Below are 14787 nucleotides of genomic sequence, written 5' to 3' on the forward strand. Positions count from 1 at the left end.
TGCATGGGTGGTTCAGTGGTAGAATTCTCGCCTGCCACGCGGTTGGCCCGGGTTCGATTCCCGGCCAATGCAAAGCCGCTCTTTTAATAACTGTACACTCAGCGCTGAACTCCAGCTAATTCAGTCTTATCTCAAGACAGGTACTCCACATTTCCGCTCAACCCCTGGCAAGCGGAGCCCTGAGGCTGGCTCATTACAGTTCCCCTAGCTATAAACTACACAGAGGCATCTCAGCTTCACACTTCTGACCGCCTTCTTGCCCATCCTTGCATCTGTGCACTTTCTCACACATTCCACTGTCTGACATATTGTCTTTGTTGAGCAACAGTCTCGTGTTAGCTTGAGAAGAGCCTCTCACCTGACTCGTGTACCGTACTATGGCTTAAAATCAGACACTTCTCATAGCTTGCTGCTGCTCCAGGTTGACATTCACTGCATGTGGCTCAGGTGGGGAGATGGGCTCCAAAGAAAGAGGCAGAAAACGGCAAGAGTGGAGCTCACGGTTGTGCCAGAATAGCTCAGTTGGGAGAGCGTTAGATTGAAGATCTAAAGGTTCCTGGTTCAATCCCGGGTTCTGGCAGCACGTGACGTGAGTCTTGGAGCTCGTCTCCGCCTTGGGCTGCGATGTACCCGCTGGTTCCATGGTGTAATGGTTAGCTCTCTGGGCTCTAAATCCAGCGATCCGAGTTCAAATCTCGGTGGGACCTGTCATGGGCTCTGTTTTGCGCCCCAAGGCGCACTCTTGCCCAAAAACGTTTCTTTTACACTTTTTGCATGTGGTGTAGCCGACCTTTTCTGCCGCTTGGCCGGTTAGCTCAGCTGGTTAGAGCGTGGTGCTAATAACGCCAAGGTCATGGGTTCGATCCCCATACGGGCCACGCTTTCTCTTTCTCCCGGTGGTCGGAGTGCTTGGAGATCAGAGGTAAGGAAAATGAAAGTGTCTGACGTGATTATAAGAACACAGTCGTGCCAGATTCACCTGCGTCGTGGTGAGAAAAAGAAATGGAGGATACACGCATTTCTCTTAGCTGACAATTCTGCAGCAAGTGGACTGGCAAAGTGTACGTCTACATACACAATTTGCTCAAAGAGCGTAGTAGTTCTTGAAGAAAAATCCAACCCGCACTGTAAAACCATGCTGCCTTCTGGTGTTGTTTACAAGTTTCTGATGGAACGAGCTTTTTTGGAGGCATTTATTGGAAAAGTCGACGGAGTTGTCAAGCATCCCGAAGCAGCACTTCCACTAGAAGGTCCCAGAGTTCTTGTGCTTCAAGCACTTCAATTTATAAATACTCCGTTGATCTTAACAGTTGTGTGAAATGAGCTGTCATCGCTCCGTTTTTGCTTTAGCAATTTTTCCGGTCTTTCGGCGGAAAGCCGGTCTCGTGTGTTTGCATGGGTGGTTCAGTGGTAGAATTCTCGCCTGCCACGCGGGAGGCCCGGGTTCGATTCCCGGCCAATGCAAAGCGGCTCTTTTAATAACTGTACACTCAGCGCTGAACTCCAGCTAATTCAGTCTTATCTCAAGACAGGTACTCCACATTTCCGCTCAACCCCTGGCAAGCGGAGCCCTGAGGCTGGCTCATTACAGTTCCCCTAGCTAAAAACTACACAGAGGCATCTCAGCTTCACACTTCTGACCGCCTTCTTGCCCATCCTTGCATCTGTGCACTTTCTCACACATTCCACTGTCTGACATATTGTCTTTGTTGAGCAACAGTCTCGTGTTAGCTTGAGAAGAGCCTCTCACCTGACTCGTGTACCGTACTATGGCTTAAAATCGGACACTTCTCATAGCTTGCTGCTGCTCCAGGTTGACATTCACTGCATGTGGCTCAGGTGGGGAGATGGGCTCCAAAGAAAGAGGCAGAAAACGGCAAGAGTGGAGCTCACGGTTGTGCCGGAATAGCTCAGTTGGTAGAGCGTTAGACTGAAGATCTAAAGGTCCCTGGTTCAATCCCGGGTTCTGGCAGCACGTGACGTGAGTCTTGGAGCTCGTCTCCGCCTTGGGCTGCGATGTACCCGCTGGTTCCATGGTGTGATGGTTAGCACTCTGGGCTCTGAATCCAGCGATCCGAGTTCAAATCTCGGTGGGACCTGTCATGGGCTCTGTTTTGCGCCCCAAGGCGCACTCTTGCCCAAAAACGTTTCTTTTGCACTTTTTGCATGTGGTGTAGCCGACCTTTTCTGCCGCTTGGCCGGTTAGCTCAGCTGGTTAGAGCGTGGTGCTAATAACGCCAAGGTCATGGGTTCGATCCCCATACGGGCCACGCTTTCTCTTTCTCCCGGTGGTCGGAGTGCTTGGAGATCAGAGGTAAGGAAAATGAAAGTGTCCGACGTGATTATAAGAACACAGTCGTGCCAGATTCACCTGCGTCGTGGTGAGAAAAAGAAATGGAGGATACACGCATTTCTCTTAGCTGACAATTCTGCAGCAAGTGGACTGGCAAAGTGTACGTCTACATACACAATTTGCTCAAAGAGCGTAGTAGTTCTTGAAGAAAAATCCAACCCGCACTGTAAAACCATGCTGCCTTCTGGTGTTGTTTACAACTTTCTGATGGAACGAGCTTTTTTGGAGGCATTTATTGGAAAAGTCGACGGAGTTGTCAAGCATCCCGAAGCAGCACTTCCACTAGAAGGTCCCAGAGTTCTTGTGCTTCAAGCACTTCAATTTATAAATACTCCGTTGATCTTAACAGTTGTGTGAAATGAGCTGTCATCGCTCCGTTTTTGCTTTAACAATTTTTCCGGTCTTTCGGCGGAAAGCCGGTCTCGTGTGTTTGCATGGGTGGTTCAGTGGAAGAATTTTCGCCTGCCACGCGGGAGGCCCGGGTTCGATTCCCGGCCAATGCAAAGCGGCTCTTTTAATAACTGTACACTCAGCGCTGAACTCCAGCTAATTCAGTCTTATCTCAAGACAGGTACTCCACATTTCCGCTCAACCCCTGGCAAGCGGAGCCCTGAGGCTGGCTCATTACAGTTCCCCTAGCTAAAAACTACACAGAGGCATCTCAGCTTCACACTTCTGACCGCCTTCTTGCCCATCCTTGCATCTGTGCACTTTCTCACACATTCCACTGTCTGACATATTGTCTTTGTTGAGCAACAGTCTCGTGTTAGCTTGAGAAGAGCCTCTCACCTGACTCGTGTACCGTACAATGGCTTAAAATCGGACACTTCTCATAGCTTGCTGCTGCTCCAGGTTGACATTCACTGCATGTGGCTCAGGTGGGGAGATGGGCTCCAAAGAAAGAGGCAGAAAACGGCAAGAGTGGAGTTTACGGTTGTGCCGGAATAGCTCAGTTGGGAGAGCGTTAGACTGAAGATCTAAAGGTCCCTGGTTCAATCCCGGGTTCTGGCAGCACGTGACGTGAGTCTTGGAGCTCGTCTCCGCCTTGGGCTGCGATGTACCCGCTGGTTCCATGGTGTAATGGTTAGCTCTCTGGGCTCTGAATCCAGCGATCCGAGTTCAAATCTCAGTGGGACCTGTCATGGGCTCTGTTTTGCGCCCCAAGGCGCACTCTTGCCCAAAAACGTTTCTTTTACACTTTTTGCATGTGGTGTAGCCGACCTTTTCTGCAGCTTGGCCGGTTAGCTCAGCTGGTTAGAGCGTGGTGCTAATAACGCCAAGGTCATGGGTTCGATCCCCATACGGGCCACGCTTTCTCTTTCTCCCAGTGGTCGGAGTGCTTGGAGATCAGAGGTAAGGAAAATGAAAGTGTCCGACGTGATTATAAGAACACAGTCGTGCCAGATTCACCTGCGTCGTGGTGAGAAAAAGAAATGGAGGATACACGCATTTCTCTTAGCTGACAATTCTGCAGCAAGTGGACTGGCAAAGTGTACGTCTACATACACAATTTGCTCAAAGAGCGTAGTAGTTCTTGAAGAAAAATCCAACCCGCACTGTAAAACCATGCTGCCTTCTGGTGTTGTTTACAAGTTTCTGATGGAACGAGCTTTTTTGGAGGCATTTATTGGAAAAGTCGACGGAGTTGTCAAGCATCCCGAAGCAGCACTTCCACTAGAAGGTCCCAGAGTTCTTGTGCTTCAAGCACTTCAATTTATAAATACTCCGTTGATCTTAACAGTTGTGTGAAATGAGCTGTCATCGCTCCGTTTTTGCTTTAGCAATTTTTCCGGTCTTTCGGCGGAAAGCCGGTCTCGTGTGTTTGCATGGGTGGTTCAGTGGTAGAATTCTCGCCTGCCACGCGGGAGGCCCGGGTTCGATTCCCGGCCAATGCAAAGCGGCTCTTTTAATAACTGTACACTCAGCGCTGAACTCCAGCTAATTCAGTCTTATCTCAAGACAGGTACTCCACATTTCCGCTCAACCCCTGGCAAGCGGAGCCCTGAGGCTGGCTCATTACAGTTCCCCTAGCTAAAAACTACACAGAGGCATCTCAGCTTCACACTTCTGACCGCCTTCTTGCCCATCCTTGCATCTGTGCACTTTCTCACACATTCCACTGTCTGACATATTGTCTTTGTTGAGCAACAGTCTCGTGTTAGCTTGAGAAGAGCCTCTCACCTGACTCGTGTACCGTACAATGGCTTAAAATCGGACACTTCTCATAGCTTGCTGCTGCTCCAGGTTGACATTCACTGCATGTGGCTCAGGTGGGGAGATGGGCTCCAAAGAAAGAGGCAGAAAACGGCAAGAGTGGAGCTCACGGTTGTGCCGGAATAGCTCAGTTGGGAGAGCGTTAGATTGAAGATCTAAAGGTCCCTGGTTCAATCCCGGGTTCTGGCAGCACGTGACGTGAGTCTTGGAGCTCGTCTCCGCCTTGGGCTGCGATGTACCCGCTGGTTCCATGGTGTAATGGTTAGCTCTCTGGGCTCTGAATCCAGCGATCCGAGTTCAAATCTCGGTGGGACCTGTCATGGGCTCTGTTTTGCGCCCCAAGGCGCACTCTTGCCCAAAAACGTTTCTTTTACACTTTTTGCATGTGGTGTAGCCGACCTTTTCTGCCGCTTGGCCGGTTAGCTCAGCTGGTTAGAGCGTGGTGCTAATAACGCCAAGGTCATGGGTTCGATCCCCATACGGGCCACGCTTTCTCTTTCTCCCGGTGGTCGGAGTGCTTGGAGATCAGAGGTAAGGAAAATGAAAGTGTCTGACGTGATTATAAGAACACAGTCGTGCCAGATTCACCTGCGTCGTGGTGAGAAAAAGAAATGGAGGATACACGCATTTCTCTTAGCTGACAATTCTGCAGCAAGTGGACTGGCAAAGTGTACGTCTACATACACAATTTGCTCAAAGAGCGTAGTAGTTCTTGAAGAAAAATCCAACCCGCACTGTAAAACCATGCTGCCTTCTGGTGTTGTTTACAACTTTCTGATGGAACGAGCTTTTTTGGAGGCATTTATTGGAAAAGTCGACGGAGTTGTCAAGCATCCCGAAGCAGCACTTCCACTAGAAGGTCCCAGAGTTCTTGTGCTTCAAGCACTTCAATTTATAAATACTCCGTTGATCTTAAGAGTTGTGTGAAATGAGCTGTCATCACTCCGTTTTTGCTTTAGCAATTTTTCCGGTCTTTCGGCGGAAAGTCGGTCTCGTGTGTTTGCATGGGTGGTTCAGTGGTAGAATTCTCGCCTGCCACGCGGGAGGCCCGGGTTCGATTCCCGGCCAATGCAAAGCGGCTCTTTTAATAACTGTACACTCAGCGCTGAACTCCAGCTAATTCAGTCTTATCTCAAGACAGGTACTCCACATTTCCGCTCAACCCCTGGCAAGCGGAGCCCTGAGGCTGGCTCATTACAGTTCCCCTAGCTAAAAACTACACAGAGGCATCTCAGCTTCACACTTCTGACCGCCTTCTTGCCCATCCTTGCATCTGTGCACTTTCTCACACATTCCACTGTCTGACATATTGTCTTTGTTGAGCAACAGTCTCGTGTTAGCTTGAGAAGAGCCTCTCACCTGACTCGTGTACCGTACAATGGCTTAAAATCGGACACTTCTCATAGCTTGCTGCTGCTCCAGGTTGACATTCACTGCATGTGGCTCAGGTGGGGAGATGGGCTCCAAAGAAAGAGGCAGAAAACGGCAAGAGTGGAGCTCACGGTTGTGCCGGAATAGCTCAGTTGGGAGAGCGTTAGATTGAAGATCTAAAGGTTCCTGGTTCAATCCCGGGTTCTGGCAGCACGTGACGTGAGTCTTGGAGCTCGTCTCCGCCTTGGGCTGCGATGTACCCGCTGGTTCCATGGTGTAATGGTTAGCTCTCTGGGCTCTGAATCCAGCGATCCGAGTTCAAATCTCGGTGGGACCTGTCATGGGCTCTGTTTTGCGCCCCAAGGCGCACTCTTGCCCAAAAACGTTTCTTTTACACTTTTTGAATGTGGTGTAGCCGACCTTTTCTGCCGCTTGGCCGGTTAGCTCAGCTGGTTAGAGCGTGGTGCTAATAACGCCAAGGTCATGGGTTCGATCCCCATACGGGCCACGCTTTCTCTTTCTCCCGGTGGTCGGAGTGCTTGGAGATCAGAGGTAAGGAAAATGAAAGTGTCTGACGTGATTATAAGAACACAGTCGTGCCAGATTCACCTGCGTCGTGGTGAGAAAAAGAAATGGAGGATACACGCATTTCTCTTAGCTGACAATTCTGCAGCAAGTGGACTGGCAAAGTGTACGTCTACATACACAATTTGCTCAAAGAGCGTAGTAGTTCTTGAAGAAAAATCCAACCCGCACTGTAAAACCATGCTGCCTTCTGGTGTTGTTTACAAGTTTCTGATGGAACGAGCTTTTTTGGAGGCATTTATTGGAAAAGTCGACGGAGTTGTCAAGCATCCCGAAGCAGCACTTCCACTAGAAGGTCCCAGAGTTCTTGTGCTTCAAGCACTTCAATTTATAAATACTCCGTTGATCTTAAGAGTTGTGTGAAATGAGCTGTCATCACTCCGTTTTTGCTTTAGCAATTTTTCCGGTCTTTCGGCGGAAAGCCGGTCTCGTGTGTTTGCATGGGTGGTTCAGTGGTAGAATTCTCGCCTGCCACGCGGGAGGCCCGGGTTCGATTCCCGGCCAATGCAAAGCGGCTCTTTTAATAACTGTACACTCAGCGCTGAACTCCAGCTAATTCAGTCTTATCTCAAGACAGGTACTCCACATTTCCGCTCAACCCCTGGCAAGCGGAGCCCTGAGGCTGGCTCATTACAGTTCCCCTAGCTAAAAACTACACAGAGGCATCTCAGCTTCACACTTCTGACCGCCTTCTTGCCCATCCTTGCATCTGTGCACTTTCTCACACATTCCACTGTCTGACATATTGTCTTTGTTGAGCAACAGTCTCGTGTTAGCTTGAGAAGAGCCTCTCACCTGACTCGTGTACCGTACAATGGCTTAAAATCGGACACTTCTCATAGCTTGCTGCTGCTCCAGGTTGACATTCACTGCATGTGGCTCAGGTGGGGAGATGGGCTCCAAAGAAAGAGGCAGAAAACGGCAAGAGTGGAGCTCACGGTTGTGCCGGAATAGCTCAGTTGGGAGAGCGTTAGATTGAAGATCTAAAGGTTCCTGGTTCAATCCCGGGTTCTGGCAGCACGTGACGTGAGTCTTGGAGCTCGTCTCCGCCTTGGGCTGCGATGTACCCGCTGGTTCCATGGTGTAATGGTTAGCTCTCTGGGCTCTGAATCCAGCGATCCGAGTTCAAATCTCGGTGGGACCTGTCATGGGCTCTGTTTTGCGCCCCAAGGCGCACTCTTGCCCAAAAACGTTTCTTTTGCACTTTTTGCATGTGGTGTAGCCGACCTTTTCTGCCGCTTGGCCGGTTAGCTCAGCTGGTTAGAGCGTGGTGCTAATAACGCCAAGGTCATGGGTTCGATCCCCATACGGGCCACGCTTTCTCTTTCTCCCGGTGGTCGGAGTGCTTGGAGATCAGAGGTAAGGAAAATGAAAGTGTCTGACGTGATTATAAGAACACAGTCGTGCCAGATTCACCTGCGTCGTGGTGAGAAAAAGAAATGGAGGATACACGCATTTCTCTTAGCTGACAATTCTGCAGCAAGTGGACTGGCAAAGTGTACGTCTACATACACAATTTGCTCAAAGAGCGTAGTAGTTCTTGAAGAAAAATCCAACCCGCACTGTAAAACCATGCTGCCTTCTGGTGTTGTTTACAAGTTTCTGATGGAACGAGCTTTTTTGGAGGCATTTATTGGAAAAGTCGACGGAGTTGTCAAGCATCCCGAAGCAGCACTTCCACTAGAAGGTCCCAGAGTTCTTGTGCTTCAAGCACTTCAATTTATAAATACTCCGTTGATCTTAACAGTTGTGTGAAATGAGCTGTCATCACTCCGTTTTTGCTTTAGCAATTTTTCCGGTCTTTCGGCGGAAAGCCGGTCTCGTGTGTTTGCATGGGTGGTTCAGTGGTAGAATTCTCGCCTGCCACGCGGGAGGCCCGGGTTCGATTCCCGGCCAATGCAAAGCGGCTCTTTTAATAACTGTACACTCAGCACTGAACTCCAGCTAATTCAGTCTTATCTCAAGACAGGTACTCCACATTTCCGCTCAACCCCTGGCAAGCGGAGCCCTGAGGCTGGCTCATTACAGTTCCCCTAGCTAAAAACTACACAGAGGCATCTCAGCTTCACACTTCTGACCGCCTTCTTGCCCATCCTTGCATCTGTGCACTTTCTCACACATTCCACTGTCTGACATATTGTCTTTGTTGAGCAACAGTCTCGTGTTAGCTTGAGAAGAGCCTCTCACCTGACTCGTGTACCGTACAATGGCTTAAAATCGGACACTTCTCATAGCTTGCTGCTGCTCCAGGTTGACATTCACTGCATGTGGCTCAGGTGGGGAGATGGGCTCCAAAGAAAGAGGCAGAAAACGGCAAGAGTGGAGCTCACGGTTGTGCCGGAATAGCTCAGTTGGGAGAGCGTTAGATTGAAGATCTAAAGGTTCCTGGTTCAATCCCGGGTTCTGGCAGCACGTGACGTGAGTCTTGGAGCTCGTCTCCGCCTTGGGCTGCGATGTACCCGCTGGTTCCATGGTGTAATGGTTAGCTCTCTGGGCTCTGAATCCAGCGATCCGAGTTCAAATCTCGGTGGGACCTGTCATGGGCTCTGTTTTGCGCCCCAAGGCGCACTCTTGCCCAAAAACGTTTCTTTTACACTTTTTGCATGTGGTGTAGCCGACCTTTTCTGCCGCTTGGCCGGTTAGCTCAGCTGGTTAGAGCGTGGTGCTAATAACGCCAAGGTCATGGGTTCGATCCCCATACGGGCCACGCTTTCTCTTTCTCCCGGTGGTCGGAGTGCTTGGAGATCAGAGGTAAGGAAAATGAAAGTGTCTGACGTGATTATAAGAACACAGTCGTGCCAGATTCACCTGCGTCGTGGTGAGAAAAAGAAATGGAGGATACACGCATTTCTCTTAGCTGACAATTCTGCAGCAAGTGGACTGGCAAAGTGTACGTCTACATACACAATTTGCTCAAAGAGCGTAGTAGTTCTTGAAGAAAAATCCAACCCGCACTGTAAAACCATGCTGCCTTCTGGTGTTGTTTACAAGTTTCTGATGGAACGAACTTTTTTGGAGGCATTTATTGGAAAAGTCGACGGAGTTGTCAAGCATCCCGAAGCAGCACTTCCACTAGAAGGTCCCAGAGTTCTTGTGCTTCAAGCACTTCAATTTATAAATACTCCGTTGATCTTAAGAGTTGTGTGAAATGAGCTGTCATCACTCCGTTTTTGCTTTAGCAATTTTTCCGGTCTTTCGGCGGAAAGCCGGTCTCGTGTGTTTGCATGGGTGGTTCAGTGGTAGAATTCTCGCCTGCCACGCGGGAGGCCCGGGTTCGATTCCCGGCCAATGCAAAGCGGCTCTTTTAATAACTGTACACTCAGCGCTGAACTCCAGCTAATTCAGTCTTATCTCAAGACAGGTACTCCACATTTCCGCTCAACCCCTGGCAAGCGGAGCCCTGAGGCTGGCTCATTACAGTTCCCCTAGCTAAAAACTACACAGAGGCATCTCAGCTTCACACTTCTGACCGCCTTCTTGCCCATCCTTGCATCTGTGCACTTTCTCACACATTGCACTGTCTGACATATTGTCTTTGTTGAGCAACAGTCTCGTGTTAGCTTGAGAAGAGCCTCTCACCTGACTCGTGTACCGTACAATGGCTTAAAATCGGACACTTCTCATAGCTTGCTGCTGCTCCAGGTTGACATTCACTGCATGTGGCTCAGGTGGGGAGATGGGCTCCAAAGAAAGAGGCAGAAAACGGCAAGAGTGGAGCTCACGGTTGTGCCGGAATAGCTCAGTTGGGAGAGCGTTAGACTGAAGATCTAAAGGTCCCTGGTTCAATCCCGGGTTCTGGCAGCACGTGACGTGAGTCTTGGAGCTCGTCTCCGCCTTGGGCTGCGATGTACCCGCTGGTTCCATGGTGTAATGGTTAGCTCTCTGGGCTCTGAATCCAGCGATCCGAGTTCAAATCTCAGTGGGACCTGTCATGGGCTCTGTTTTGCGCCCCAAGGCGCACTCTTGCCCAAAAACGTTTCTTTTGCACTTTTTGCATGTGGTGTAGCCGACCTTTTCTGCCGCTTGGCCGGTTAGCTCAGCTGGTTAGAGCGTGGTGCTAATAACGCCAAGGTCATGGGTTCGATCCCCATACGGGCCACGCTTTCTCTTTCTCCCGGTGGTCGGAGTGCTTGGAGATCAGAGGTAAGGAAAATGAAAGTGTCCGACGTGATTATAAGAACACAGTCGTGCCAGATTCACCTGCGTCGTGGTGAGAAAAAGAAATGGAGGATACACGCATTTCTCTTAGCTGACAATTCTGCAGCAAGTGGACTGGCAAAGTGTACGTCTACATACACAATTTGCTCAAAGAGCGTAGTAGTTCTTGAAGAAAAATCCAACCCGCACTGTAAAACCATGCTGCCTTCTGGTGTTGTTTACAAGTTTCTGATGGAACGAGCTTTTTTGGAGGCATTTATTGGAAAAGTCGACGGAGTTGTCAAGCATCCCGAAGCAGCACTTCCACTAGAAGGTCCCAGAGTTCTTGTGCTTCAAGCACTTCAATTTATAAATACTCCGTTGATCTTAACAGTTGTGTGAAATGAGCTGTCATCGCTCCGTTTTTGCTTTAGCAATTTTTCCGGTCTTTCGGCGGAAAGCCGGTCTCGTGTTTTTGCATGGGTGGTTCAGTGGTAGAATTCTCGCCTGCCACGCGGGAGGCCCGGGTTCGATTCCCGGCCAATGCAAAGCGGCTCTTTTAATAACTGTACACTCAGCGCTGAACTCCAGCTAATTCAGTCTTATCTCAAGACAGGTACTCCACATTTCCGCTCAACCCCTGGCAAGCGGAGCCCTGAGGCTGGCTCATTACAATTCCCCTAGCTAAAAACTACACAGAGGCATCTCAGCTTCACACTTCTGACCGCCTTCTTGCCCATCCTTGCATCTGTGCACTTTCTCACACATTCCACTGTCTGACATATTGTCTTTGTTGAGCAACAGTCTCGTGTTAGCTTGAGAAGAGCCTCTCACCTGACTCGTGTACCGTACAATGGCTTAAAATCGGACACTTCTCATAGCTTGCTGCTGCTCCAGGTTGACATTCACTGCATGTGGCTCAGGTGGGGAGATGGGCTCCAAAGAAAGAGGCAGAAAACGGCAAGAGTGGAGCTCACGGTTGTGCCGGAATAGCTCAGTTGGGAGAGCGTTAGACTGAAGATCTAAAGGTCCCTGGTTCAATCCCGGGTTCTGGCAGCACGTGACGTGAGTCTTGGAGCTCGTCTCCGCCTTGGGCTGCGATGTACCCGCTGGTTCCATGGTGTAATGGTTAGCTCTCTGGGCTCTGAATCCAGCGATCCGAGTTCAAATCTCAGTGGGACCTGTCATGGGCTCTGTTTTGCGCCCCAAGGCGCACTCTTGCCCAAAAACGTTTCTTTTACACTTTTTGCATGTGGTGTAGCCGACCTTTTCTGCCGCTTGGCCGGTTAGCTCAGCTGGTTAGAGCGTGGTGCTAATAACGCCAAGGTCATGGGTTCGATCCCCATACGGGCCACGCTTTCTCTTTCTCCCAGTGGTCGGAGTGCTTGGAGATCAGAGGTAAGGAAAATGAAAGTGTCCGACGTGATTATAAGAACACAGTCGTGCCAGATTCACCTGCGTCGTGGTGAGAAAAAGAAATGGAGGATACACGCATTTCTCTTAGCTGACAATTCTGCAGCAAGTGGACTGGCAAAGTGTACGTCTACATACACAATTTGCTCAAAGAGCGTAGTAGTTCTTGAAGAAAAATCCAACCCGCACTGTAAAACCATGCTGCCTTCTGGTGTTGTTTACAACTTTCTGATGGAACGAGCTTTTTTGGAGGCATTTATTGGAAAAGTCGACGGAGTTGTCAAGCATCCCGAAGCAGCACTTCCACTAGAAGGTCCCAGAGTTCTTGTGCTTCAAGCACTTCAATTTATAAATACTCCGTTGATCTTAACAGTTGTGTGAAATGAGCTGTCATCACTCCGTTTTTGCTTTAGCAATTTTTCCGGTCTTTCGGCGGAAAGCCGGTCTCGTGTGTTTGCATGGGTGGTTCAGTGGTAGAATTCTCGCCTGCCACGCGGGAGGCCCGGGTTCGATTCCCGGCCAATGCAAAGCGGCTCTTTTAATAACTGTACACTCAGCGCTGAACTCCAGCTAATTCAGTCTTATCTCAAGACAGGTACTCCACATTTCCGCTCAACCCCTGGCAAGCGGAGCCCTGAGGCTGGCTCATTACAGTTCCCCTAGCTAAAAACTACACAGAGGCATCTCAGCTTCACACTTCTGACCGCCTTCTTGCCCATCCTTGCATCTGTGCACTTTCTCACACATTCCACTGTCTGACATATTGTCTTTGTTGAGCAACAGTCTCGTGTTAGCTTGAGAAGAGCCTCTCACCTGACTCGTGTACCGTACTATGGCTTAAAATCGGACACTTCTCATAGCTTGCTGCTGCTCCAGGTTGACATTCACTGCATGTGGCTCAGGTGGGGAGATGGGCTCCAAAGAAAGAGGCAGAAAACGGCAAGAGTGGAGCTCACGGTTGTGCCGGAATAGCTCAGTTGGGAGAGCGTTAGACTGAAGATCTAAAGGTCCCTGGTTCAATCCCGGGTTCTGGCAGCACGTGACGTGAGTCTTGGAGCTCGTCTCCGCCTTGGGCTGCGATGTACCCGCTGGTTCCATGGTGTAATGGTTAGCTCTCTGGGCTCTGAATCCAGCGATCCGAGTTCAAATCTCAGTGGGACCTGTCATGGGCTCTGTTTTGCGCCCCAAGGCGCACTCTTGCCCAAAAACGTTTCTTTTACACTTTTTGCATGTGGTGTAGCCGACCTTTTCTGCCGCTTGGCCGGTTAGCTCAGCTGGTTAGAGCGTGGTGCTAATAACGCCAAGGTCATGGGTTCGTTCCCCATACGGGCCACGCTTTCTCTTTCTCCCAGTGGTCGGAGTGCTTAGAGATCAGAGGTAAGGAAAATGAAAGTGTCCGACGTGATTATAAGAACACAGTCGTGCCAGATTCACCTGCGTCGTGGTGAGAAAAAGAAATGGAGGATACACGCATTTCTCTTAGCTGACAATTCTGCAGCAAGTGGACTGGCAAAGTGTACGTCTACATACACAATTTGCTCAAAGAGCGTAGTAGTTCTTGAAGAAAAATCCAACCCGCACTGTAAAACCATGCTGCCTTCTGGTGTTGTTTACAACTTTCTGATGGAACGAGCTTTTTTGGAGGCATTTATTGGAAAAGTCGACGGAGTTGTCAAGCATCCCGAAGCAGCACTTCCACTAGAAGGTCCCAGAGTTCTTGTGCTTCAAGCACTTCAATTTATAAATACTCCGTTGATCTTAACAGTTGTGTGAAATGAGCTGTCATCGCTCCGTTTTTGCTTTAGCAATTTTTCCGGTCTTTCGGCGGAAAGCCGGTCTCGTGTGTTTGCATGGGTGGTTCAGTGGTAGAATTCTCGCCTGCCACGCGGGAGGCCCGGGTTCGATTCCCGGCCAATGCAAAGCGGCTCTTTTAATAACTGTACACTCAGCGCTGAACTCCAGCTAATTCAGTCTTATCTCAAGACAGGTACTCCACATTTCCGCTCAACCCCTGGCAAGCGGAGCCCTGAGGCTGGCTCATTACAGTTCCCCTAGCTAAAAACTACACAGAGGCATCTCAGCTTCACACTTCTGACCGCCTTCTTGCCCATCCTTGCATCTGTGCACTTTCTCACACATTCCACTGTCTGACATATTGTCTTTGTTGAGCAACAGTCTCGTGTTAGCTTGAGAAGAGCCTCTCACCTGACTCGTGTACCGTACTATGGCTTAAAATCGGACACTTCTCATAGCTTGCTGCTGCTCCAGGTTGACATTCACTGCATGTGGCTCAGGTGGGGAGATGGGCTCCAAAGAAAGAGGCAGAAAACGGCAAGAGTGGAGCTCACGGTTGTGCCGGAATAGCTCAGTTGGGAGAGCGTTAGACTGAAGATCTAAAGGTCCCTGGTTCAATCCCGGGTTCTGGCAGCACGTGACGTGAGTCTTGGAGCTCGTCTCCGCCTTGGGCTGCGATGTACCCGCTGGTTCCATGGTGTAATGGTTAGCTCTCTGGGCTCTGAATCCAGCGATCCGAGTTCAAATCTCAGTGGGACCTGTCATGGGCTCTGTTTTGCGCCCCAAGGCGCACTCTTGCCCAAAAACGTTTCTTTTACACTTTTTGCATGTGGTGTAGCCGACCTTTTCTGCCGCTTGGCCGGTTAGCTCAGCTGGTTAGAGCGTGGTGCTAATAACGCCAAGGTCATGGGTTCGTTCCC

General features: G+C 49.9%; 15 non-coding genes across 15 annotated transcripts; all 15 read left to right on the plus strand.

Annotated features, from left to right (window-relative positions):
* The first annotated feature begins 804 nt into the window (after window positions 1–804).
* trnai-aau (transfer RNA isoleucine (anticodon AAU)) lies at window positions 805–878 on the plus strand. The gene has a single exon. It is a non-coding gene; the product is annotated as a tRNA-Ile (tRNA).
* Window positions 879–1899: 1021 nt separating this feature from the next.
* trnaf-gaa (transfer RNA phenylalanine (anticodon GAA)) lies at window positions 1900–1972 on the plus strand. The gene has a single exon. It is a non-coding gene; the product is annotated as a tRNA-Phe (tRNA).
* Window positions 1973–2196: 224 nt separating this feature from the next.
* On the plus strand, window positions 2197–2270 carry trnai-aau (transfer RNA isoleucine (anticodon AAU)). The gene has a single exon. It is a non-coding gene; the product is annotated as a tRNA-Ile (tRNA).
* A 1021-nt stretch (window positions 2271–3291) lies between these two features.
* Window positions 3292–3364, plus strand: trnaf-gaa (transfer RNA phenylalanine (anticodon GAA)). Its single transcript has one exon. It is a non-coding gene; the product is annotated as a tRNA-Phe (tRNA).
* A 224-nt stretch (window positions 3365–3588) lies between these two features.
* Window positions 3589–3662, plus strand: trnai-aau (transfer RNA isoleucine (anticodon AAU)). Its single transcript has one exon. It is a non-coding gene; the product is annotated as a tRNA-Ile (tRNA).
* A 1318-nt stretch (window positions 3663–4980) lies between these two features.
* Window positions 4981–5054, plus strand: trnai-aau (transfer RNA isoleucine (anticodon AAU)). The gene has a single exon. It is a non-coding gene; the product is annotated as a tRNA-Ile (tRNA).
* A 1318-nt stretch (window positions 5055–6372) lies between these two features.
* Window positions 6373–6446, plus strand: trnai-aau (transfer RNA isoleucine (anticodon AAU)). Its single transcript has one exon. It is a non-coding gene; the product is annotated as a tRNA-Ile (tRNA).
* Window positions 6447–7764: 1318 nt separating this feature from the next.
* Window positions 7765–7838, plus strand: trnai-aau (transfer RNA isoleucine (anticodon AAU)). The gene has a single exon. It is a non-coding gene; the product is annotated as a tRNA-Ile (tRNA).
* Window positions 7839–9156: 1318 nt separating this feature from the next.
* Window positions 9157–9230, plus strand: trnai-aau (transfer RNA isoleucine (anticodon AAU)). The gene has a single exon. It is a non-coding gene; the product is annotated as a tRNA-Ile (tRNA).
* Window positions 9231–10251: 1021 nt separating this feature from the next.
* Window positions 10252–10324, plus strand: trnaf-gaa (transfer RNA phenylalanine (anticodon GAA)). Its single transcript has one exon. It is a non-coding gene; the product is annotated as a tRNA-Phe (tRNA).
* Window positions 10325–10548: 224 nt separating this feature from the next.
* Window positions 10549–10622, plus strand: trnai-aau (transfer RNA isoleucine (anticodon AAU)). Its single transcript has one exon. It is a non-coding gene; the product is annotated as a tRNA-Ile (tRNA).
* A 1021-nt stretch (window positions 10623–11643) lies between these two features.
* Window positions 11644–11716, plus strand: trnaf-gaa (transfer RNA phenylalanine (anticodon GAA)). Its single transcript has one exon. It is a non-coding gene; the product is annotated as a tRNA-Phe (tRNA).
* Window positions 11717–11940: 224 nt separating this feature from the next.
* On the plus strand, window positions 11941–12014 carry trnai-aau (transfer RNA isoleucine (anticodon AAU)). Its single transcript has one exon. It is a non-coding gene; the product is annotated as a tRNA-Ile (tRNA).
* A 1021-nt stretch (window positions 12015–13035) lies between these two features.
* trnaf-gaa (transfer RNA phenylalanine (anticodon GAA)) lies at window positions 13036–13108 on the plus strand. Its single transcript has one exon. It is a non-coding gene; the product is annotated as a tRNA-Phe (tRNA).
* A 1319-nt stretch (window positions 13109–14427) lies between these two features.
* On the plus strand, window positions 14428–14500 carry trnaf-gaa (transfer RNA phenylalanine (anticodon GAA)). The gene has a single exon. It is a non-coding gene; the product is annotated as a tRNA-Phe (tRNA).
* Window positions 14501–14787: the final 287 nt, after the last annotated feature.

Source organism: Brienomyrus brachyistius, chromosome 16 (assembly GCF_023856365.1).
Source record: "Brienomyrus brachyistius isolate T26 chromosome 16, BBRACH_0.4, whole genome shotgun sequence".
NCBI lineage: Eukaryota > Metazoa > Chordata > Actinopteri > Osteoglossiformes > Mormyridae > Brienomyrus > Brienomyrus brachyistius.